Here is a 26,103-nt window from a genome sequence, read left to right on the forward strand (position 1 = left end):
CCCTCGAGCCTGCTCCGCCATTCAATAAGATCATGGCTGATCTGATCATGGACTCAGCTCCACTTTCCCTCCCGCTCCCCATAACCCCTTATCCCCTTATCGTTTAAGAAACTGTCTACTTCTGTCTTAAATTTATACAATATCCCAACTTCCACAGCTCTCTGAGGCAGCGAATTCCACAGATTTACAACCTTCTGAGAGAAGAAATTTCTCCTCATCTCTGTTTTAAATGGACAGCCCCGTATTCTAAGATCATGCCCTCTAGTTCTAGTCTTCCCCATCCTCTCTGCATCCACCTTGTCAAGCCCCCTCATAATCTTATACCTTTCGATAAGATCGCCTCTTATTCTTCTGAATTCCAATGAATAGAGGCCCAACCTACTCAACCTTTCCTCATAAGTGAACCCCCCTCATCCCCGGAATCAACCTAGTGAACCTTCTCTGAACTGTCTCCAAAGCAAGTATATCCTTTCGTAAATATGGAAACCAAAACTGCACGCAGTATTCCAGGTGTGGCCTCACCAATACCTTATATAGCTGTAGCAAGACTTCCCTGTTTTTATACTCCATCCCCTTTGCAATATAAAAGGCCAAGATACCATTGGCCTTCCTGATCACTTGCTGTACCTGCATACTCTCTTTTTGTGTTTCATGCACAAGTACCCCCAGGTCCCGCTGTACTGCGGCATTTTGAAATCTTTAAATAATAACTTTCTCTTTGATTTTTTTCTGCCAAAGTGCATGACCTCACACTTTCCGGCATTGTACTCCATCTGCCAAATTTTTTCCCACTCACTTAGCCTGTCTATGTCCTTTTGCAGATTTTTTGTGTCCTCCTCTCACATTGGTTTTCCTCCCATCCTTGTATCGTCGGCAAACTTGGCTACGTTACACTCAGTCCCTTCTTCCAAGTCGTTGATCTAGATTGTAAATAGTTGGGGTCCCAGCACTGATCCCTGCGGCACCCCACTAGTTACTGGTTACCAATCAGAGAATGAACCATTTATCCCGACTCTTCGTTCTCTGATCTCAATCTACATTCAATTCCTTCGTCAATATGCATTAATGATTTAAACGAAGGAATTGAATGTAATATCTCCAAGTTTGCAGATGACAATAAGCTGGGTGGCAGTGTGAGCTGTGAGGAGGATGTTAAGAGGCTGCAGGGTGACTTGGACAGGTTAGGTGAGTGGGCAAATGCATGGCAGATGCAGTATAATGTAGATAAATGCAAGGTTATCCACTTTGGTGGCAAAAACAGGAAGGCAGAATATTATCTGAATGGTGACAGATTAGGAAAAGGGGGGGTGCAACGAGACCTGGGTGTCATGGTACATCAGTCATTGAAGGTTGGCATGCAGGTACAGCAGGCGGTTAAGAAGGCAAATGGCGTGTTGGCCTTCATAGCGATAGGATTTGAGTATAGGAGCAGGGAGGTCTGACTGCAGTTGTACAGGGCCTTGGTGAGGCCACACCTTGAATAGTGTGTACAATTATGGTCTCCTAATCTGAGGAAGGAAATTCTTGCTATTGAGGGAGTGTAGCGAAGGTTCACCAGACTGATTCTCAGGATGGCAGGACTGACCTATGAAGAAAGACTGGATCGACTAGGCTTATATTCACTGGAATTTAGAAGAATGAGAGGAGATCTCATAGAAACATATAAAATTCTGACGGGATTGGACAGGTTAGATGCAGGAAGAATGTTCCCGATGTTGGGGAAGTCCAGATCCAGGGGTCACAGTCTAAGGATTTAGGACCGAGAAACTTCTTTACTCAGAGAGTTGTGAACCTGTGGAATTCTCTACCACAGAAATTTTGTTAGATATATTCAAAAGGGAGTTAGATGTAGCCCTTGCGGCTAAAGGGATCAAGGGGTATAGAGAGAAAACAGGAATGGGGTACTGAAGTTGCATGATCAGCCATGATCATATTGAATGATGGTGCAGGCTCGAAGGGCCGAATGGCCTACTCCTGCACCTATTTTCTATGTTTATGTTTCAGTGAACAGCTGACCTTCTGCACCCCAATGCAAGGGTTGCTAAAGATAGTTGCAGAACGCCAGCTCTTCTATGGTCAAAATCAAAATGTGTTTTTAACCAACCACCAAAATACTTTATGGTACACTATAGTGCACTATAAATACAAACGTTTAATTTGGTATTGCCTCATTTCCATCTACTTTGGCTAGGTTCTCCCTGTTTAATAACCAGAAAACAGTTGTGCTTAATTAGACATTCCCTAACCTCAGATGGCTCAGCTAATGAAAACTGATAAAGATCAGTTCTGAGCTGAGTTCTCAGCAGGGACGATGGTAGGGGTACAGGTCTAGTGTCCCAAATCTGGAACCCTCAGGAACGAGGCCATTCTGGATTTTGCGTTTTTCTGGACATTGGAACGTCTTTCTGATGTCACGAATCCAGAAACACCCGAGCCCCGGTTTGGGTATTTCCGGATTTTGGAACGTCAGAAAGCGGGGGGGGGGGGGGGGAGTACCTACTGAGGAGCTGTTCGGGCCATCCGGGGCCCGCTGAGGAGGTCGTCGTGGGGCCGGCCCCGCCAAGGATGTTGTCGGGCGGGCCGTCCGGGGCCCGCTGAGGAGGTATTTGCATCGGGCGGGGTCCCGCTGAGGAGGCTGTCGAGCAGGCCGGCCCTGCAGAGGTGGTGTTCGCGCGGGCTGGTGAGGAGGCCCCGAGGTCGGGCAAGTGTCGTCCGGTCAGGATTCCGGAACATTTTATGGATTCCGGACAACCCTGCCATGAATCGTCCCAGAGTCCGGAACATTCCGGATTCTGGAACTCTGGATTTTGGACGTTGCACCTGTATTACAATTGACCAGGGATTAACTCTGCCAGATGTCCCACCACTGATCACTATTGAGCAACACCAATTGAACATGTGCATGTGTGAATGTGGAGCAAGGACAGGATCAGGTTTGGCTGTGATGCCCCCTGCAGTCAAATAGCAGACTGTTTAGGCTCACACATGAAGGTTAGGCAAGGTACTGGACGGGGGTCGGAACCATAGAATTGTATACCAGAAAAGAGTCGACAGTTTTGGGAGGGGAACAATCGTTCTTTTTTTTTTCTCCTTACCTTTCTCCTCTCCCAAGGATGTTGATGCTTTCCAAGGATATAAATCTATGGTTCCGATCAAACTGCCAAGTAGAATTATGATCTAAATCTTTTAAAGAGTGAGCTGGTAATCTTTGGTGGTGGGGGGAGTTGATTGATTTTAAGGAGTTTCTGATTCTCATCTTGGGAATGAAATGAATTAACATCCTTAGATCTGATCATTCAACCAGAGTACTTCTGTGATATAGTTTGTCATCACAGATGTGTAACCCCTTTCATCAATTTCTCCAATGAGCTAATTAGCAGTGAAAAGAGTGAAACATTGGCCCCAAGTTTCCACACACGGCGAAAACGGCGCCTGAAAAAAAAACGCGGTATTCTGTCTGCTTGGCGCGGCGCCCAGGGGGCGGAGCCTACCACTCGCGCCGATTTTGTAAGTAGGAGGGGGCGGGTACAATTTAAATGAGTTTTTTTGGTGCCGGCAACCCTGCGCGTGCGCGTTGGAGCGTTCGCGCACGCGCAGTCTGAAGTAAACATTGGCACTCGGCCATTTTAAAAAGTGCTGCAGAAAAAGTGAAAATTTGTTTATTGAACCCTTGCAAAGGCTTGCATTTGAATTTTCTTGATATTTCTGTGTGTGAGGGAGTGCTTTTAGCAGCACTGCTGAATAAATCACCTGCTGAATTAATGTTGGCTCTTTAACCAGTGTTACTGCAGCAACTGTGCATTTTAATTCAGCCTTTACAACTCGTTACCGTTTCAATCTCCAACACTCATTCTGTAATTAAAGATAGACTGTGATAAACGGGACACATACTTGTTTGAGACTATTCAAATTCTTTGTAGCTGTTCAATTTTTAACATTTTTTAATAAAACCACATTGCCCTTCCATGATCAGCACTGAGGCTTCTTGCTGCTTTCTCCCCCTGCCGTCGGTCGGTCCCGACGGCAAACCGCTGCCTGAAAGGCCTGCCTGAAGCACTTTCACACAGGTAGGAACATGGTTTATTTAATCTTTTCTTTGCTTATAAATTTTTATTCAGGTTGGATTTATTTGTAGAATATTTGTATAAGTATAACTGAGGATTTATTGTAGAATTTAATGAATTCCCTTTCCCCTCCCCCTCCCCACCTCATTCCCGACGCCTAATTTGTAACCTGCGCCTGATTTTTTAATGTGTAGACAAGGTTTTTTCAAGCGTACAAAAATCTTCACTTGCTCCATTCTAAGTTAGGTTGGAGTATGTTTTCACTGTGGAAACTTTCAAATCAGGCGTCAGTGGCCGGACACGCATCCTTTTGAAAAAAAATTCTGTTCAAAAGTGAAACTGTTCTACCTGACTAGAACTGCAGAAAACTTAAATGTGGAGAATTCCGATTTCTAAGATACTCCGTTGCTCCTAAAAATCAGGAGCAAATCATGTGGAAACTTGGGGCCATTGTATCCAACTGGTGGCCTCAGAACTAAACTAGTACAGTCATCAGTGACAAAAGATAGGATCAAATTTAAAAAGTGGAAATCTACATTTCAGGAAACAATGAATATGTACCTACCTCTACATATATAAAATTATTCAGACCACAGGTATGGACTATTTGCTTTTCGCTCGACAGTTTGGGTTTACCCTGATGTCTTTTCATTCTATGTTACAAGCTGCTTGTAAATTTCTTCTAGAATCTATTTCCCAACATTATTTTTATTTCATACAATTTAAATACAAAATCTCTTGATATCTTGAATAACTATCAACAGTAATTAGTTGGTTTGGCAGTACTGGCCAGTTAGTAGGTATTAATTGAATATTAAATTAACTCTGTTTGAATTTAAAACTAATTTGTTCAATTTTATGAAATAGACTAATTCATCTGGACTGCATGGAAAAATTGGCAGTTACAGTGGGTGGGAAAATCATAATTTTACATTCAAATTGTAAAAATATATTCTGTTTAGTAAATATATATTATATATATATTATATGTATGCTTTTGGAAAGGATCCATTCATTAATTAAATCTCTTGAACATTAATTTGAATGTTTTCCTCAAGCTATTCAAATTTCAAAGCTCAGATTCTCACTAAGTAAATGCTACATCTATTTATTCTGCTTCATCTTTATAATCAGATGCATCTGATGTACAATATGAAATATAATTAAAATGAGTATCATTTTTTTACATAAACAGAATCAAAGCACATGATTCTCGTACAGAAAGTCATGAAATGCTTTGATGTTGGTTTGAGAAAAAATTCCGTCTCTGTCCCTTTCTTGGATCTTGTGCGTTCCTGTGTACAGTCTTGTGTTATGCTTTGCAGACTATCTGCACATGCAGATGACATCCCAGATCAATACCAGTTCCTCTCTCAAGCAGTTGTAGCAAGATTTACACCAGTAGCTTGGAAGCAATTTTTCTCAGCTTGGTTTTTTAAAATTTCCATTTGGCTCAGTTAATAGCAATCTCGCCTATGAGTCAGAAACTTGTGAATTAAAGTCCCCACTCCCAAGATTTAAGCACATAATCTAAACTAACATGAGGGAGTGCTGCATTGCCAGAGATGCCATATTTTGGATAAGACGCTAAATCATTCTGCTGGCTGTAAAAGATTCCATGGTGCTATTCAAAAAAGAGCAGGAGGTTCTACCAGTGTCCTGGCCAATATTCCTCAGTTAACGCCACTAAAGCAGATTAATAGGTCGTTCATGTCAAATGCTGTTTTTTGAACCTTGCTGTGTGCAAATTGGCTGCTGTATTTGCCTACATAACAATGGTGACAACACTTCAAAAGTAATTTATTGACTTTGAAGTGCTTAGGAATGTCCTGAAGACATGCAAGGTACCATATAAGTATCACAGGAAACTGCTGTGTTTCTATGTATTTTTAAATTGAACAGCTTCACTGAACAATTCTTCTATTAAGAAATCAACACTTCTGAAAAGCTGTCCCATTTTGTCTCAATTATGAATGAATGTTATCCCTAATTTTTAATTGAACTTGAAACATTTTGCAGTGTGAGACAGTTTGAAAGGTGAGACTGTAAAGTATTGATGTCCAGATTGGAAGAATCTACACTATGGAAAGTAACCAGGACCTAAGTGAAAATGTGGCCAAAAGCAGTGTCCAAATTTTAAGTCTAAGGGCTGGATTTTTGGTGAGAGGCTTTTTCGGGTGATAATGGCAGCAGGGCGGTAAATTTTGTGCCGGGAAATGGCGCAAAATTCAGCAGCTAGGCCTCGAGTGTGGAGGGGAGTGCTAAGAGAGACTTTCCACACCTCCCTTAGGGCGCTAGGCCGGCTGAGCAACTGAAAATCCGTTGCTAAGGAGGCGGTCTTGGGGCGCCCCAAGAGAGGCTTCCCTGGAAAAATAAAATCGGCAAAAAAAACCCACAAAAAACATTCCTATACATTCCTATAACTCGCAAAAATAAAAAAACAATCATACTTAACTCATGTAGTCATTCCTTTCCAAACCGCTGCCGGAACAGTTCGGACCACCCGCTTTCCCAGGTGGCCCCACTACGGGGCGCTACAGGTTCAGCACAAAACACCTGCTCGATGCTCCCGGGCGATACTGCTCAGCAGCCCCCACAAAACTGGCACCAAATGTCCCGGTGGGGCAGTGAAAGCTGGCTGCCCGGCCAGAAATCATTTACATACCCATTACGGCCCCTCCAGGGTGTCAATAGAGGCGCAAGCCCAATGAAAATCCAGCCCATAATGTTTAGGGAAATGCAGTTAGATCTCTGAATTGATGGATAATGTCAGCATTGCTTCTTAACCTTTCCTGTTGACTATTTAGTTTCCCAATAGACCTCCTTATTTTTGAATTCCTTATTATTTTTATTTCCTTCATATGGTCACGTTTGTACGCATCATGTTTCAGTGGTCAAATGTTTTTCTTTCCGCAATAATTAATTGTAAGAGTTTTCACTTTCCGATGATTGCTATCTCCCCTCCATCATTTCTCTAATCAGATACATAAGCAATTTTCAGGCTCCTTCCAGTGTTATTTAACGTGCCACAGAGAAATGTTGTACCCATTTATATAGGTGGAAATTTGCTTGAACCCTGATTTTTTTTTTCTCCCTCCCCTAATAAAAGTAATTTGGGTGTTAGGCCTTAAATTGGCGCTTTCCCATCAGTGTAGCTGAGACCCAAAACTCTGCTCAGAAATCGAGGTACAGCCTTCTCGCAGCATTCCATGGCACCGTAAACGAATACACCAACATAGCGCAAGTTTTCAAAGAATATAGCATAATTTTTTGGTTCTGTGAGATGCAAATCTCAATGATAGATATATATTGATTGATTTGGATCAATGTCTAATTTTAGTTTAGCCTGTTTTAACCACTTTTTTAAAAAAAATGATAAAACCTCATCGATTCCTGATAGTTTTTCTTGCCTTGAGAAAATGGCTATTCCCCAAGGGCAGGAGCTGGAGATTTACAAGCAGCTGTCAGTACACAGAAAATTCCCTCAACAATTAGCCTCTAATTGACCTCCGTATGCCTATGTTTTAGACCACTTCCCTACAAGTGACCTTAAAGGGACAGGCCTGGTTAACCACAGCATCATCTTAAAAGCTAACTCACAACTGTGCTCCAAACACCAGATTTAACTGTGCAATGCTTCGGGAGATCATCTAATGAATTTATTACCAGTGGTGTGGCGTGCCATAGGCAAGCTGGTTTGCTTGGTTTATCATTTACCTCCATGAAGTATCTTTCACCAGAAACTGCTAGAATTTTGGCTTAGAATTTTTTTTACTTCCCTACCTATGTGTGTCAATGTTTGATGTAATTTTACAATGGTCTGTATTTCTCCTACACCTGCAAGCTGTTCCTTAAAATCACAGGAACCATTATTCAGCAACGCTGCAAAATGGTACATGGCTCTGTTGTGCTTAGAATGCACGTACAAATGCACCTCCTAAAAGCTAGACAATTACTGAAATTACTGGCTGTGCTATTCCTGACCTGGGTCAGTATATAGTGATAATCATTAACAACAACAACTTGCATTTATATAGCATCTTTAACGTAGTGAACGTCCCATGGCGTTTCACAGGAGTATTATGAGATTTTTTAAAGCACTATGAGACTGTTTCCCCTGCCCCCCCCCCCCCACCCAGTGATGTTTAAGAAACAGTGGAAATAATGGGGAAAGCTGTTGCCAAAACAATTATGAAATCAGCTTTCCTTGTATAAATAAAAATTAAACACTGATTATGTGCGACAGAAATATATTTTTTAAACTGAGCATTATCACCGTTCGTGGTCAAATGTCATATACCAGTGGCTGTTGCACCGTGTTATGTGCCAATTAGCAACAGTGTTAAACAAGACCTAAACATTCCTATTTGTACCTCCTCTGAATCAGATCCAGTATCTCCTGCCTTTGTACCTTACAAAGCATGTTCTCCCCTTCCATCCTTTTTGCTGCAATTTTTTCAGTCACCTTGGAGCCCAAATATTGCCACAGGAAAAACATAATTTGACTGGCATCAAGAATTATTAATCTTCGAAGAAAATTTATTTGAGTAATTTCCATAAACGAATATAATCCTAACTATACTCTCAGTTCAGAGTTGTATGAGGCAAAATACGAGAGTGTTTGGAAACTAAATAAGCACTGTGACTCTGGCAGTAATTTTTATTGAAGTATCTGTACATTACAAGCTTTAAAATCTTCATTTATGCAGCGTGCCGGAGCAACATAGGGGCCCATAAGAATTCTATGTTTATATTACATAGAATTTACAGCACAGAAACAGGCCAGTCAGCCCAAGAGGTCTATGCTGATGTTTATGCTCCACACTTTCATCTTGCTTCATGTCACCCAGTCAACCTATCCTTGTATTCCTTTATCCCTCGTGTACTTACCTAGCTTTCCGTTAAATGTACCTATGCTAGTCACCTCAACTACTCCATGAGGTAGCATATTCTTTCACATCTGCCGCCCACTTTCCACAAATCATCTCATCTTGTCTATATCGATGTGTGGAAATGCTGAACAGATGCTAGGCCACCTCTCATAAGTGGGGGACAGGGCAAATTTTGAAACAAAGAATTTTCATTAATATAGGACATTGCACATCCTCAGGAAGTCGCAAAGCACTTCCCAGCCAATGATTTATTTGCAAGTACGCTACAGGCAACCGCAGCAGCTGATTTGCACTCTCAGTAAGGCCTCCTATTTTGACTGCAGTAGTTACATGGCCAAGAGGGAAAGGTGAAGGGAGGGCGCTGTTAAATTAAACTCTCTGATGTTTTCCGTAGCTATAAAATATGCATATTTTACAGTCATATGATAGCAGATTTGATATGCCAATAGATTTTTTTTTCCTTCTTTAACCTATGCGTTAACACTTGCTAAAGGCATGCTTATTGTTCTGACCATATTTCCCCCTCAAGTTTTCTCCCCTATTCTCCTGAAAGCATTGACTGTTTGGGTGTAGTGCCCTAGTACAGTGGATCTCCAGTATCTCGCTCAGAACGTAGCCATTCTTCACATGTGGGCTATAGTTATATAGGCAGGTTAGCACAGCTGAGCCTCATCTTGTCCACGTTCCAGAAGGTGTCAGTAGGGAGTAGTCAGGAGTTAATTTTTTTTCCCCCTACTGAATTCCCTGTTGAGATCAAATGTGGCACCGTAACTGCTTCCCCATATGAAATCAACTGCAGTGACCTGTCAAACTTTTTTTTTCCTCAGTTTTCTCACCCTCTTCATCCCCCACATGTCATTCCATAGTCAGTAGGAAAGTAGGTAACCCTCTCCTAGGACTTTGTGTACTACAACAATAGCAACAACTTGTATTTATATAGCCCCTTGAACTAGTAAAACATCCCAAGGTGCTTTACAGGAGTGCTATCAAACAAAATTTGACACCGAGCCGCATAGGAAATATTGGGACAGATGACCAAACGCTTGGACAATGGGGTAGATTTTAAGGAGTGTCTTAAAGGAGGATAGAGAGAGAGGGCGCGAGGTTTCGGGAGATAATTCCAGGCCAAGGCAGCTGAAGGCATGGCTGCCAATGGTGCTGGCTGCAGTTGAAATCGAGGATGTACAAGAGACCAGAATTGGAAGAGTGCAGAGATCACGAAGGCATGTAGAGTTGGAGGAACTACCTCGTTTGAATCAGCCAAAAATTGGATTTGGAAAATAACCTTGAGGGATTTGTGCCCTAATTATATTTAAACTTTGTCCCTAGCTATGGGAGCCTGCCTAAATATCTGCTTCATGCCTTTTCCTCAGCATAGTCAAGGGGCCCAAGTTTCAGGCCGCGCCTAGAACGGCGCAGCCCCGACCTGGACGCCCGTTTTTCGCGCCACAAAGTGCACCTAAAAAAAACTTCCAGATTCTCCGGCTCCCTGCTGGTCCTTTTGAGCCAGGCGCAGCGCAGCACGAGCTGTAGGGGGCGGAGCTAGGTCCCTGCGCTGAAAACAGTGCCGGGACCTCTGCACATGCGCACTACAGTGGGTGCGCATGTGCAGTAGCTCCAGGCGCCCAAAACTGTGTGGGAGGGGCCCGAAGCATGCAGCCCCTAGCCCTGGCCGAATGGCCTCACTGGGGCTGCGTGCATAAGGCTGCCTCCCAACCTGACTCGACTCCCGCTTCCCACCCCCCGCCCCCGGACCCGACACGACCCCCCCCGACACCGACTCGACTCCCGCTTCCCCACCCCCACCCCCAGACTGGACCCGACCCATGCTCCCCCACCTGATCTGACCTCCCTCCCTCCCCCCCCCCCCGACCTGAACCGAACCGACCTCCCTCCCACCACCACCCCGACCCGACCCGCGCTCCCGACCCCCGCCGGACCCAACCCGACCCAACCTGACTTCCCTCCCCCGACCCCCGACACGAACCGACCCGCGCTCCCTCCCTCCCCCCCCCCCCTACCCGACCCAACCCGACCTCCATCCTCCCCCCGACCCGTGCTCCCGACTGCCACCCCCCCGGACCCGAACCGACCCGACCCGCGCTCCCCCCGACCCGACCCCGGACCCGACCCGACCCAACACCACCTACCTGTAAATCTGGTGCTGGGCCCTGCCCGAAGTCTTGGGCACGGCCGGGCCTGGCCCGTTCAGCCTCCCCCCCCACCCCGCCTTTTCCTTTTCCCCCCCCCCCTTCTCCTTCCCACCCCCTTCTCCTTCCCACCCCCTTCTCCTTCCCCCCCTTCTCCTTCCCCCCCCTTCTCCTTCTCCCCCCCTTCTCCTTCCCCCCCCTTCTCCTTCCCCCCCCTTCTCCTTCCCCCCCCTTCTCCTTTCTCCCCCCCTTCTCCTTTCCCCCCCCGTTCGCCTTTCCCCCCTTCTCCTTTTCCCCCCCATCTCCTTTCCCCTTCTCCTTCTCCTCTCCCCGCCCCCTTTCCCCTTCCCCTTCTCCTCCTCCCCCCTTCCCCTTCTCCTCCTCCCCCCTTCCCCTTCTCCTCCTCCCCCCTTCCCCTTCTCCTCCTCCCCCTTCCCCTTCTCCTCCTCCCCCCTTCCCCTTCTCCTCCTCCCCCCTTCCCCTTCTCCTCCTCCCCCCTTCCCCTTCTCCTCCTCCCCCCTTCCCCTTCTCCTCCTCCCCCCTTCCCCTTCTCCTCCTCTCCCCTTCCCCTTCTCCTCCTCCCCCTTCCCCTTCTCCTCCTCCCCCCCTTCCCCTTCTCCTCCTCCCCTCTTCCCCTTCTCCTCCTCCCCCTTCCCCGTCTCTCCCCCCCCTTCTCTTCCCCTTCTCCCCATCACTCTGCCCTCCCGCCCCCCCCTCCTCTCCCTCTACCCCCCTTCTCCCCCACCCCTCGCTGTCAGAAACACAGACACTGACAGACAGAGAGTGAGAGACACACACAGACAGACAGATAGAGAGATTAGAGACACTGACAGAGACACACTGTGGGGGGGGGGGGGATCCCAGCACGCTGTTGGAGGGCTCCCGGTGCTGCAGTCGGTAAGTAGAAAATGTTTTATTGATTTTTTTTTTATTTAAAAAAAAAAATTATTTCTTATTAAGTTTTTTTGATTGATTTATTGGTTGATTTATTGATGCTTTTATCATTTATTATTGATGATGGCTCTTTATTTGTAAAACTGAAGTGTTTAATGTTTGTAAACTTCCCTTTAAACCCCCCCCCCCCATTCCTTACGCCTGATTTGGAACCTACGCTTGATTTTCTAAAGTGTAGACAAGGTTTTTTCGAGCGTACAAAAATCTTCACTTACTCCATTCTAAGTTAGTTTGGAGTAAGTTTTCACTGCCGAAACTTTGAAAACAGGCGTAAGTGGCCGGACACGTCCCCTTTTGGAAAAAAAAAATTCTGTTCCAAAGTGAAACTGTTCTAACTGACTAGAACTGGAGCAAACTAAATGCCGAGAATTTGAATTTCGAAGATACTCCGTTCTACACCAGTTGCTCCAAAAATCAGGAGCAACTGAGGCCGCAACTTGGGCCCAAGGTTTCTAGCTTTGTTTGAGCTGCAGATGTGGATCTGACACCACAGAGTCAGCTTCACCTCTGTCAGCAATCTTGGAAAACTTTCCATGTCACCTAGGATTCGACAAATCTCCAACTATTAGTAAGTGACTGGGATCTTGCATTTGATGCTATAAATAAAAATCAAGATAATATCAGAATCTATGTTTTTAGACAAATGGTATAAACTAATCAAGATCCATTCTCATTGCTTATAACTGCCTCTGAGCACCTGGATTGAATTGTGACTGCACAGTCTGCTCCAAGTTATCCAGTCAAGTCTGTTTTTAACTAACAAAATTGTAACTGCTTCTGTATTTAATTTGATGGATTTTATTGCTTTAAAAGGAGTATGCCCATTTTACATTTCTGTATATATTCATGCCCATACTTTGTAGATTAAAGTAGTGTCAGCACTTCCTGCAATATTCTGCATGTGGCATTCTGACACACAGAATTTAAGCAGAATTCTTTAATCCAATCCTGCTTTTTGCTTCAGTTAATCTTTGGGCTCACGATGATAATTGTATTAAATCGGGAAACTGAAGTTACTCATTTTTACACATCGAGGCTTTACCCTGTGACACTTTGCTTTTAACTTTGGAGCCTTGTCTGAAAAAGCTTCATTGGAACTAATACATTGCATGCCTACAAGACTTTGCAAACATGCTTCCAAACTGCAAAGTTCTAATGCTGTTATACTACCATGTTACATGGAAATACACATGATTTACAACATGGAAACAGCCCAACCAGATCATGTCAGCATTTACTCTCCCGTGAGCAAATAGCCCCAATCACATTTAGGAACATAGGAACAGGAGTAGGCCATTTAGTCCTTCGAGCCTGCTCCACCATTCAGTCATAATCATGGCTGATCTGTATCCCTGGCCAACGACCGCCCAAAGTGGAGGAAGAGCATCAGGGTGGGCGCTGAACACCTCGAGACCCATCGCCGAGAACAAGCAGAAATCAAGCGTAGACAGCGGAAGGAGCGTGCATCAACCGAGGCTTCCCACCCACCCTTTCCTTCAACCACTGTCTGCCCCACCTGTGACAGAGACTGTAGATCCCGCATTGGACTCCTCAGTCACCTGAGAACTCACCTTTTAGAGTGGAAGCAAGTCATCCTCAACTCCGAGGGGCTGCCTATGATGATGGATGCATTGGTTGTAATTTACCAAAATTCCCTGGATTCTGGGGAGGTCCCAGCAGATTGGAAAAGTGCAAATGTAACACCCCTATTTAAAAAAGGAGGCAGACAAAAAGCAGGAAACTATAGACCACTTAGCCTCACATTTGTGGTTGGGAAGATGTTGGGGTCCATTATTAAAGAAGCAGTAGCAGGACATTTGGAAAAGCAAAATTCGGTCAGGCAGAGTCAGCATGGATTTATGAAGGGGAAGTCATGTTTGACAAATTTGCTGGAGTTCTTTGAGGACGTAACGGACAGGGTGGATAAAGGGGAACCAGTGGATGTGGTGTATTTGGACTTCCAGAAGGTATTTGACAAGGTGCCACATAAAAAGTTGCTGCAGAAGATAAAAGATCACCAGGTTGGGGGTAATATATTAGCATGGATAGAGGATTGTTTTCTGTTCGTTAGCCAGAGAGTAGGGATAAATGATTCATTCTCGGGTTGGCAATCAGTAACCAGTGGGGTGCCGCAGGGATCAGTGCTGGGACCCCAACTATTTACAATCTATATTAACGACTTGGAGGAAGGGACTGAGTGTAACGTAGTCAAGTTTGCCAATGACACTAAACTTGGTGGCGGTGTGATCTGTGAGGAGGACACTAAGAGGCTGCAGGGTGACTTGGACAGGCGAGTGGGCAAATACATGGCAGATGCAGTATAATGTGGATAAATGTGAGGTTATCCACTTTGGGGGCAAAAACACGAAGGCAGAATATTATCTGAATGGTGGAAGATTAGGAAAAGGGGAGGTGCAGCGAGACCTGGGTGTCATGGTTCATCAGTCAATGAAAGTTGGCATGCAGGTACAGCAGGTGGGAAAGAAGGCAAATGGTATGTTGGCCTTCATAGCTAGGGGATTTGAGTATAGGAGCAGGGAAGTCTTGCTGCAGTTGTATAGGGCCTTGGTGAGGCCCCACCTGGAATATTGTGTTCAGTTTTGGTCTCCTAATCTGAGGAAGGACATTCTGGCTATTGAGGGAGTACAGCGAATGTTCACCAGACTGATTCCAGGGATGGCTGGGCTGTCATATGAGGAGAGACTGGATCAACTGGGGCTTTATTCACTGGAGTTTAGAAGGATGAGAGGGGATCTCATAGAAACATATAATATTCTGACTGGACTAGACAGGCTAGATGCGGGAAGAATGTTCCCGATGTTGGGGAAGTCCAGAACCAGGGGACACAGTCTTAGGATAAGGAGCAGGCCGTTTAGGACTGAGATGAGGAGAAACTTCTTCACTCAGAGAGTTGTTAACCTGTGGAATTCCCTGCCGCAGAGAGTTGTTGATGCCAGTTCATTGGATATATTCAAGAGGGAGTTAGATATGGCCCTTACGGTTAAGGGGATCAAGGGGTATGGAGAGAAAGCAGGAAAGGGGTACTGAAGGAATGATCAGCCATGATCTTATTGAATGGCGGTGCAGGCTCGAAGGGCCAAATGGCCTACTCCTGCACCTATTTTCTATGTTTTTATGTTACAAAGATGGGAGGAAAAGTGAGTAGGACACACAAAATCTGCAAAAGGACATAGACAGGCTAAGTGAATGGACAAAAATTTGGCAGATGGAGTATAATGTTGGAAAGTGTGAGGTCATGCACTTTGGCAGAAAAAAAATCAAAGACCAAGTTATTATTTAAAGGGCGAAAGATTGCAAAGTGCTGCAGTAGAGTGGGACCTGGGGGTAATTGTGCATGAAATATAAAAGGTTAGTATGCAGGTACAGCAAGTGATCAGGAAGGCCAATGGAATCTTGGCCTTTATTGCAAAGGGGATGGAATATAAAAGCAGGGAAGTCTTGCTACAGTTGTACAGGGTATTGGTGAGGCCACACCTGGAATACTGCGTGCAGTTTTGGTTTCCATATTTACAAAAGGATATACTTGCTTTGGAGACAGTTCAGAGAAGGTTCACAAAGTTGATTCCAGAGATGTGGGAGTTGACTTATGAGGAAAGGTTGAATAGGTTGGGCCTCTACTCATTGGAATTCAGAAGAATGAAAGGTGATCTCATCGAAACGTATAAGATTATGAGGGGGCTTGACAAGGTGAATGCAGAGAGGATGTTTCCGCTGATAGGGGAGACTAGAACTAGGGGGCATAATCTTAGAATAAGAGGCAGCCCATTTAAAACTGAGATGAGGAGAAATTTCTTCTCTGAGGGTTGTAGATCTGTGAAATTCGCTGCCTCAGAGAGCTGTGGAGCTGGGACATTGAATAAATTTAAGACAGAAATAGACAGTTTCTTAAACGATTAGGGAATAAGGTGTTATGGTGAGCGGGCTGGGAAGTAGACCAGAGTCCATGATCGGATCAGTCATGATCGTATTAAATGGCGGAGCAGGCTCGAGGGGCCATAGGTCTTCTCCTGCTCCTATTTCTTATGTTCTTATGTTATGATGATGATGATGATGATCTGTACCATAATTCCATTTACCATATCCTTTGATATCCTTATCTAATTTTTTTTCAATCTCCGTATTGAGAATTTCAATTAACCCTGAAACCACAGTCTTTTGGGGGAGGAAATTGCAGATTTTCATTACCCTTTTATATTAAAAAGTGCTTCCTGATTTCACTCCTGAATGACCTAGCTCAAACTTTAAGATTCCCCCGTCAGAGAAAATAGTTCCCCTGTATGTACTCTATGGAATCCCATCATTTTTAGCAAAATTAACCTCAATTAAACCACCCCATAACCACCTAAACTCAAGAGAATATAAGTCTTGTTTATGCAATCTGTCCACTTAATTGAACTCTTTAAGCCCTGGAATCATTTTGATGGATCTGCAATATACAGCCTCCAAAATCAAGAAATCAATATATCCTTCCTGAGATGTGGTGTCCAAAACTCAATGCAGTACTCCAGATGTGGTCTGACCAATTGTCTGTACAACTGATGCTTAATTTCCTCCTGTTGTATTCCAGACCCCTTGAGGTAAAGGCTAGCATTCCTTTTTGCTTACTTTTTGTACCTGTGCACTAGCTTTTAGTGATTTGTGTACCCTGATACCCAAATCCCTTTGCTCCTCCACAGTTCCTAGTCTCTCACCATTAAGAAGATATTCCAATTTGTATTTCTTTGATCCAAAATGGATGATCTCACTCTTCCCCACATTGAACTCCATCTACCACAGTTTTGCCCACTTACTTAATCTATGTCCCTTGGTAGCTTCTTGCTCCTGTCTACACAACTTACTGTGCCTCCTAAATTAGTGTCATCTGCAATCTCTTGTTGTAGAGATATTAATCAGAGTGACAAATCAAGTGCTGCAGATGACACAGAGCACAGCTGGATTTATTCAGAAAGGCATCTGAACCGCAAGACTATCATACCATTTCTACGACACACACACTAGTTGATCTCCTGTGGTGATGCACACAGGGAGTCAAGAAAAAAATGTAGTTTTGTGGTGAATAAACAACTCTCTCCCTTCATCCAATACCAATAAATAAATACATATATATAATATGAAATGCCGAGGCCCAATACCTGGGGACCACCACTTCTCACATGCTGCCAATCAAAGTGGATTCCCTTTATCTCTATCTACTACCTCCCAACCCATTAACAATCCATGTCACATGTACCTACCCTGTTCCCATTTCCCTTTATCCCATTTTCCTTGATCCAATCTAATCTTGAATATTGACATGATTTCTGCATCAGCCAGTAATAATAATCAGACCCATAATAATAGCGCTTATCTCGCTCTCAACCATTTCACAGGATTCACCTCTTCATGTGACACGGCACTGCTACAGTAACCTATTCCCAAAAAGTAAGATGAGCACTTTCCACCCAGTCCAATGACGCATTCTGGCTCTAGCTTCACTATTACTAGCTCTTAACGTATGTATCTGTCTATATTAAAAAAACTTGTCTGTGGCACTTCTGCCTACAAAACATTGCTTCCTTTTGTCATATATTTTATCATGCTTCCGTGTTAACCTTTCAAATTATAAATTCCTGTGTCCACATTTATAATGGAAGCTGCTATGTATACATGCCACACTGTAATTATATCTGCACCCACCAGTAGTCCCACTGCACTGCCTCAGTTTTATGTATCCCAGCTCCTCCGCCTGTGCCATAGAGAATCCTATGCTCCAATCAACTCTACAACTATTTTTGTACAAACAATAATCAAGTGCCCCTGGTTAAAGGGGGAGTCACACTCCAAAAACTTTCAATCAACTCTTACTTCCAAAATTATAGTACATTTTCCTTTTTAACTATGAGTAATATATTTAAATATGGATAGAATATATAACTGAAATGTTGGTAGCCCTGGTCCAATTATCCCTATCCCTCTCGCCCTATTCACCGCAAGACTACATTTTTTTCTTGACTCCCTGTGTGCATCACCACAGGAGATCAACTAGTGTGTGTGTCGTAGAAATGGTATGATAGTCTTGCGGTTCAGATGCCTTTCTGAATAAATCCAAGCTGTGCTCTGTCATCTGCAGCACTTGATTTGTCATTCTGATTAATAACTCCACAACGAGAGTCATTCTACAACTCTAACAAAAGATTTGTTTTGGGGGAGGGGTTCTAATTACTTCCTCTTTTATTTAACATGAATTTAATCTAGAAAAACACTTAGGATAATTAACATAAAAGTATTGCAAAGATTTTTTTTATAGAAACAAAATGATCGCATGTTGGAATTTGTCGTCCTAATCTTGTTAATCTGTCTGCAGTCAAATACCTCTCTTAATTTTATATAGGATTTACAACAGGCATGGTGCTTAACCCCAAGCTGGGAATGGGGTCATGCAATTGAATGCTGTTGTAAAGCTTAATGCCATATCCTAGCCACAAATCATTTAGTGTGTTGTGATAAATAATGACTATGCATTGTTTTGATTGTAGCTTTAACTGTTAGGGAGGGAAAGAAAATCACGTTGAAGCTGAAATCTAATTCATTGATCATTTTTGTATGTGTAATTTGTTACTTATAGTTTATAAGTATATTTATATAAATGTAGTATAGGAGGCCTTAATTTGTTGCCTCAATCCAGCCCAAAAATTAACTGGAAATCACTTGAAGATCACAGTTCAACCTTCACAGTTGATTTTTTTTTTTTACTGTGTGTTCCACTCAAACTGCATTTGTGACGTTTCAGTTGTCATAAGGATCTCCTTATTTCATTGGGTTCAAGTTGAACATTTCCTGTGGAACATGCAGCAATGTAGACTGGAAACTTTCATGGACGAAAGTTCAGTAACAGCATTGAATTTTTTTTAGGCATCCCTTCTAATTTTCTAATACATCAATTTTTAGTGCCTTTGCCAAGCTTGTACAGTAATTCATATGTTGGCAAATGAACAGCTGAGAAGCTGTACTTATTTAGAAGAGTGCTGTTCTTTCTTACTGGTTTGAAGATGATTGTAACCTGATGACTAAAAGGAATTTTTTTATGGCATCATAATGACACACGAGCTTCTCCCTCAACCCCATGAATTGATGGATCTGTCAGGATGATTGCTGGGTTCTTACAACACAGCATTATTTTCTACAGTGGCACACAGATAACTTTTTTAGTGGTGGCAATGTTACACGTTATGTGCTGCATTTTCCATTTTTAAATACATCTAATTTCCGTAACATTACAATTGGGCACAGACTCGGAAGGTGCGCAGTTTTGCTGGTCTGAGTTCCTTAAAAGGGAAACTGTTTAGAATTCATCAACGTTATTCCCCCCCTTCCACCTCAGTAAATCCACCGTGCAATTCCAGATGCTGCCTGTCGCAATTTGCTTACCTGCATAAAAAATGGCCACTAGGCTAATTTTGAGCAACCAAACTTGTACAATAATGACTTGACGCACCTAAGCACCCGTGACAAAAATGGATCAGTGAGGCTTCCAGCCGTTCTCCATCGCACAACGCTCCTATGTCATTGCTGGCTAAGTGCCATCCTCTGCTAGCACTCCCCTGCTCGGAGAAATCTAATGTGCAAAACACACACTGAAACTTTCACATTCATACTGAGGCCATTAGCAGCGTCACCCACATCACTTATCCTGGACACCTGAGAAGGCACAATACAAACAGTTGTAGAAACGTAAGTTTATGAGTGTCTCACAAGGTGTAATAAATATATTTTTCTTTGAAATCAGATTAATTGTAATGTAATGATTTATCAGTCATCCAGATTGTATGTTCTGAATATCATGCAGTTATCGATGAGGCTAATCAAGTATGGGGCTGCACCTTGTGAGCTTTTGGTAAGTTGTATCGGGTTATAATCAATCTATATGACTAGTAAAGCTATATTTACAATACTATGCCAAAGGATATAAATGTATTTAGGAATGTTCAAAGAGCAGCAAGGATGACTCTGATTTAAAATTTTCCAAATTATTAGGATCTGTGGACAGAAATCAACTTTTCACTGGATGAGTTTGAAAATAATATGGACTAGAAATTTGGTAGGTTTGCGCTAGTTTTTCCGCCATAGTGGAGCGTAAAATGTAATTTTTTTGAACCAGTCGTACAAATTCTAGTGAAAGTCTGGCGGAAAATTCGGCAGCGGTTTTGTGCCGGTGATAAAAATTATTGCCCGCCCATTTTTTTTTTGCCATCTTTGTGACGTCAATCGGTGTGTAATGCTCCGCTATCACCGCGGGCGAAAAATTCAGCGATATCGTCATTTTTATCACCCGCCCAAAAACACGCCCGAAAAAATCAAGGCCGGATCCCCGGCGCTAACGACGCCATCTTTAAAAATGGAGCAGAAGTTCAGTGCATAAAAAGGACTTGGAGGGAAGGCTGTGTTTTACACATTGAGCTTTTTGTGAGTTTATAGTCGTTTTTAAGGATATTTAAGGACATTTAAAAGAATGAGAGCTATACTATCGCTGCCATTACTGCTGGATGCTTTTTCTATGCAGCATTAAGCTGGAAGAAGGCTTATTGAAGAGCATTTTGAGTGTAATCAAAGAGCTTGCAGACGTATGTGGGAGGAAGCCTTCCGCCCCCCCCCCACGCATTTACAGGGAACAGCGCTCATACCTGCATCTGTCTCAGGCATAGTGCATTAGAAGGCTGGGCTTCTGAAAAGTTGTGGTCACAGAGATATGCCAGTTCATAAAGGCAGACCTACAGCCTATCAGTGACAATGGGACTGCGCTGCCCATCGAGGTGACGGTGATTGTGACACTTTCCTTCTATGCCTCCGGCTCCTTTTCGGCATCAGCAGGGGACATATGCTCCATCTCGCAGTTCGCTACACATAGCTGCATTTGCTAGATGATTACTACACTGTATGCACTTAGGATGGACTTTATAAAGTTCCCAATGACCAAGGAAGCACAGAATGAGAGAGCTATAGGTTTTGCACGAATTACTGGCTTCCCCAAAGTTCAGGCTGCCATTGATTGTATGCACATCGCACTGCGAGCACCTGAAGAGGATCCAGAGGTTTACCGAAACCGAAAGGGATTCCATTCCCTGAACGTACAGATCGTCTGCGACCATACTCAGCGCACCATGGCAGTAAATGCCCTATTTCCAGGGAGCATCCATGATGCTTTCATCTTGCGTGACAGCAGTGCCTTATACCTGTTTGAGCGTCAGCCACAGGCCAGAGCTGGATGCTGGGGGACAAAGGTTACAGCCTCGCCACCTGGCTCATGACCCCCCCCCCCCCCACCCTCCAGAACCCTCAGACAGAAGCCGAGTATCACTATAATGACAGCCATATAGCCACACGCAACATTATCGAAAAGACAATTTGAGTGCTCAAGCAGCGCTTCAGATGCCTGGGCCACTCTGGAGGCTGCCTGCAATACTCCCCTCAGCAGATCACTGAGTTCACTGTGGTGTGCTGCATGCTACACAACTTAGCCATCATAAGGGGACAGAATTTGCCATTAGGGACCGCAGGACCACCTCAGGAGAGAGGGGAGGAGGATGAGAAGGAGGACGAGGAGCCTGGCGATTAACCCATGCCACCACCCCCACCACCACCACAGGAGAGGCCTCATGGAACTTTCACCACTGCACAAGTCTTAGGTCAGCAGCTCATAATTCAATGCTTTGCTTGAACAGTGAACGGCACGTTTCACCATTGCCTGCCCACTCTATCCCACCATGTTGACTATTCCCCCTCTTATTCTGCAAATGAGACACTGCCCAAGAATGATTAAGGTGAACAAAAGAATTTCCACAACATTTGTAAATTTATTAAACATTTGTAAATTTATGAAACTTCGTCAATTTTAATTTTGAAACTTAAATACATTTTTAACTTGACCACAATTTGTAAAACTTTTATAAAATAACCAAAACAGCAACAAAACAAGAACAACCTTGCCGCCCCCCCCCCCCCACTCCATCTTAACTCCCCCCCCCCCCCCATCCGGCTTCTTGCCCCTACCCCTACCCGCGTTGGGACCAAGACTGTATGCAGCAAGGCACGCAGGGCGCTGCTGTGGTTGGAGAAGAGATGATGGAGACGCCATTGGACCCCCTGGAGAAGCTCGAGGTATGAAAGGCCCAGCTTTTGAGTCAGAAGGCTCTTGCTCGGCCTCACCAATCACAGGTGCTGTCGATCTGGATGGTATGACACTGGGGACTCTAGTGCCAAAAGTCGAGACCATCAATTGCCGCTGGGCATTGACAGCCTCGGTGTTCTCCATCATCGCCGCAGATAGTGCTGCAATGTTGCCGGAAATGCCACCCAGGAAATCGAGGAGCTGTAAGCTGAGCTCGATGCTCTCCCTTGACAGTCCCACCATATCCAGGTGTGCGCCTGCCTGTCTTTCAGCAGACCGGCTTTGCCAACTCAACCTCCGAAGAGACGGCATACGGGGTTCTACCCTGGGGATGCGTTGCTGCACACGACTTGGACCCACTACCTCGGATGGGACAAAGCCTGAGAATGCGTCTTCCTCCGAAGAGCTTGTGGCCGCAACTAAAAGAAGTGGTGACTGCATCGGCCCCTCCCCCCCGCAATAACTTGATCATCATCTTCCTCTTGTGGAGGTTCCTCGGCATGGTCCTCATCCGCCTCCTCCACTCCCACATGATGGGCTGAGATGGAGGCTTCGATTGGAGGATGTGGTGCCTCAGAATCCTCATCTGCAAAATAGAAAACAACAGATGACTGGTTAGCAGCAGGGGAAGGGGCAGAGTGATATGAGTAAGATCACATAGTGCAGGCTTATTTGAAGGACCACCACTACTGCATTATATGTCGTCGAGAGACACTGCATCACATTGCCCCAACCCTAGTCCACAGACACTACATCACATTGCCCCAACCCTAGTCCACAGACACTACATCACATTGCCCCAACCCTAGTCCACAGACACTACATCACATTACCCCAACCCTAGTCCACAGACACTACATCACATTGCCCCAACCCTAGTCCACAGACACTACATCACATTGCCCCAACCCTAGTCCACAGACACTACATCACATTGCCCCAACCCTAGTCCACAGACACTACATCACATTGCCCCAACCCTAGTCCACAGACACTACATCACATTGCCCCAACCCAGCCCGTGGATTTTGCAGGATTTATCTTCACTTTCAAACATGGGCTCAGCACCTGCACGGGTAGTTGCCCTCCCGGAGGCACCAATGAGACCAGCTACTCGCTCCTCCAGGTCTGTCACTGGCATGGTTCGGGTGGACCGCTGCTCGTGGCAGTTGTGGGACAACTTTTCCTGCAAAAATGACAATAGGAATGGTTATCAGAAGGCCCGTCTGTTCTTGTGGCACACACAGATAGCCATCAAAGCACTTATACCATACTGTGTGCATTTAATATAGTCTGTTTAATCGCGCTGGTAGTTGCACATGGTTCATGAGGAAGACATCAAAGTGCAGAAACATCTTTTAAGATGCTAAAAAGCACTTTTGATAATGTGTAACGATCATTCATGGCAAATAAGGTGTAACACTAAGCCTACCGATACATGTCAGATTTACAATTTAAGTAATCAAGTTGTGCAATAATAAAAATATTACTTACATTCAGGACCCTGCAATGGTCATTCCACCTTTTCCGACACTGTTTGTGGTCCCTCCTAATTTCATCGACTGAGGAAACCTTCTCAGCAACACTAGTCCACAATCGCCTTTATAACGGGGGGAGAGGGGCTGCGGTTTACTTTGACCCCGCATATTAAAATCCCCCCATCTACTTTCAATCGTTGTTATGAGGGCCTCGTTTGCGTCCAAACTGAATTTCTTCGCTCTCCGCCTGTTTATATTCTCCTTGCATGTTGTCTGGTCTGTGAAAAATGACTTGAGCCCTGGGTGTACTGCGCATGCGTGGGCGCACCCTGACAGTTGACCAGAATTGCTGGGGGAAAAAACCGGGAGGAGAAAAAACAATGCGCATGCGCAGAAGGTCCATTTTTCTTTAAGATCGCAAAATTCGCCTCCGCTGTACAAATGCTGTTGTGCAACGTGGATTTACCACTATCGCTGGATGTCGCAAAATTCGCCAAATGCTGACCAGCGATAGCGGTATCCCGGCGCTAAAATAAAACACCGCGGTTATCGCCAAAAAAACTGCGATAGCGCTAACGTCATGAATGAGTAATGCATCAATAAGCAATTATGTAACTGGAACTGTGATCACCGAATAAGAGGACCTCTGCTCAATATTGGCATGTCTCAAGCAATATCTTCACATGAAGAATGATTTCCTAAAAAGATATATGGAATAGGCAGCAGTTAATATTGTGCTGCTTAACCCTTTTTTTAAGTTTAAGTCTATTTGAGAAGTATCTACTTGAGAAAAGGATTGATGGCTTAAGAGTAAATGTAGGCATTTCTATTTCAGTTGCTTTATAGAGTTGTCACCAGCGAGTGTGTCATGTAGCAACCCTTTAACATAAAAGTGATCCAAAAATGGTGCCATTTGAAGAGGGGGTTTCACTGAATGTCTCCAACAGCGAAGTGCCACCTCTATTGTACACACCTGAACCAGCATCTTTATTCTGACTGAAATTTCATCCCACCTATGCAGGCAAGCAACACACTGTTTAAAAAGGAAGAAAGGAATAGACCAAGTAATTATAGGCCAGTCAGCCTAACCTTGATAGTGGGAAAATTATTGGAGAAAATTCTGAGGGACAGGATAAATTTTCATTTAGAAAGACACGGATTAATCGGGGACAGTCACCATGGATTTGTTAAGGGAAGATCATGTCTGGCTAACTTGATTGAATTTTTCGAGGAGGTAACCAGGAGGGTCGACGAGGGCAGTGCGTTTGATGTAGTGTATATGGATTTTAGAAAGGCTTTTGATAAGGTCCACATGACAGACTGGTCACAAAAGCCCATGGGATCCAGGACAAAGTGGCGAGTGGGATCCAAAATTGGCTGAGACAGGAAGCAAAGGGTAATGGTTGATGGGTTGTGACTGAAAGGCTGTTTCCAGTGGGGTTCCGCAGGGATACCGGTGCTGGGTCGTTTGCTTTTTTGGTATATAATCAGTGATTTAAACTTGAATGTAGTGGGTATGATTAAGAAGTTTGCAGATGATACAAAAATTGGCTGTGTGGTTGATAATGATGAAGAAAGTTGTAGACTCCAGGAAGCTATCAGTGAACTGGTGGACAGAACAGTGGCAAATGGAATTCAATCTGGAGAAGTGTGAGGTAATGCATTCGTTGAGGGCTAACAAGGCAAGGGAATACACATTAAATGGTAGGACACTGAGAAGTGTAGAGGAACAAAGGTACCTTGGAGTGCATCTCCACAGATCACTGAAGGTAGCAGGTCAGGTCGATAAGAACATAAGAAATAGGAGCAGGCCATACGGCCCTTCGAGCCTGCTCCACCATTGAATACGATCATGGCTGATCCGATCATGGAATCAGGTCCACTGCCCTGCCCGCTCCCCATAACCCCTTATCCCCTTATCGTTTAAGAAACTGTCTATTTCTGTCGTAAATTTATTCAATGTCCCAGCTTCCACAGCTCTCTGAGGCAGCGAATTCCACAGATTTACAACCCTCAAAGAAATTTCTCCTCATCTCTGTTTTAAATGGGCAGCCCTTATTCTAAGATTATTCTTCTAGTCTCCCCTATCAGCGGAAACATCCTCTCTGCATCCACCTTGTCAAGCCCGCTCATAATTTTACACGTTTCAATAAGATCACCTTTCATTCTTCTGAATTCTAATGAGTAGAGGCCCAACCTACTCAACCTTTCCTCATAAGTCAACCCCCTTATCTCCGGAATGAACATAGTGAACCTTCTCTGAACTGCCTCCAAAGCAAGTATAGCCTTTTGTAAATATGGAAACCAAAACTGCACGCAGTATTCCAGGTGTGGCCTCACCAATACCTTATATAGCTGTAGCAAGACGTCCCTGCTTTTAGACTCCATCCCTTCCTGATC

The 26,103-nt window shown here is 44.2% G+C and overlaps 1 protein-coding gene across 1 annotated transcript in view; it reads left to right on the forward strand.

Moving 5' to 3' along the window:
• The window catches only part of cdc40 (cell division cycle 40 homolog (S. cerevisiae)), a 177,475-nt gene that overhangs the window by 132,684 nt on the left and 18,688 nt on the right, over positions 1 to 26,103 (forward strand). The window lies entirely within an intron of this gene.

Source organism: Pristiophorus japonicus, chromosome 7 (genome assembly GCF_044704955.1).
Source record: "Pristiophorus japonicus isolate sPriJap1 chromosome 7, sPriJap1.hap1, whole genome shotgun sequence".
Lineage (NCBI taxonomy): Eukaryota > Metazoa > Chordata > Chondrichthyes > Pristiophoridae > Pristiophorus > Pristiophorus japonicus.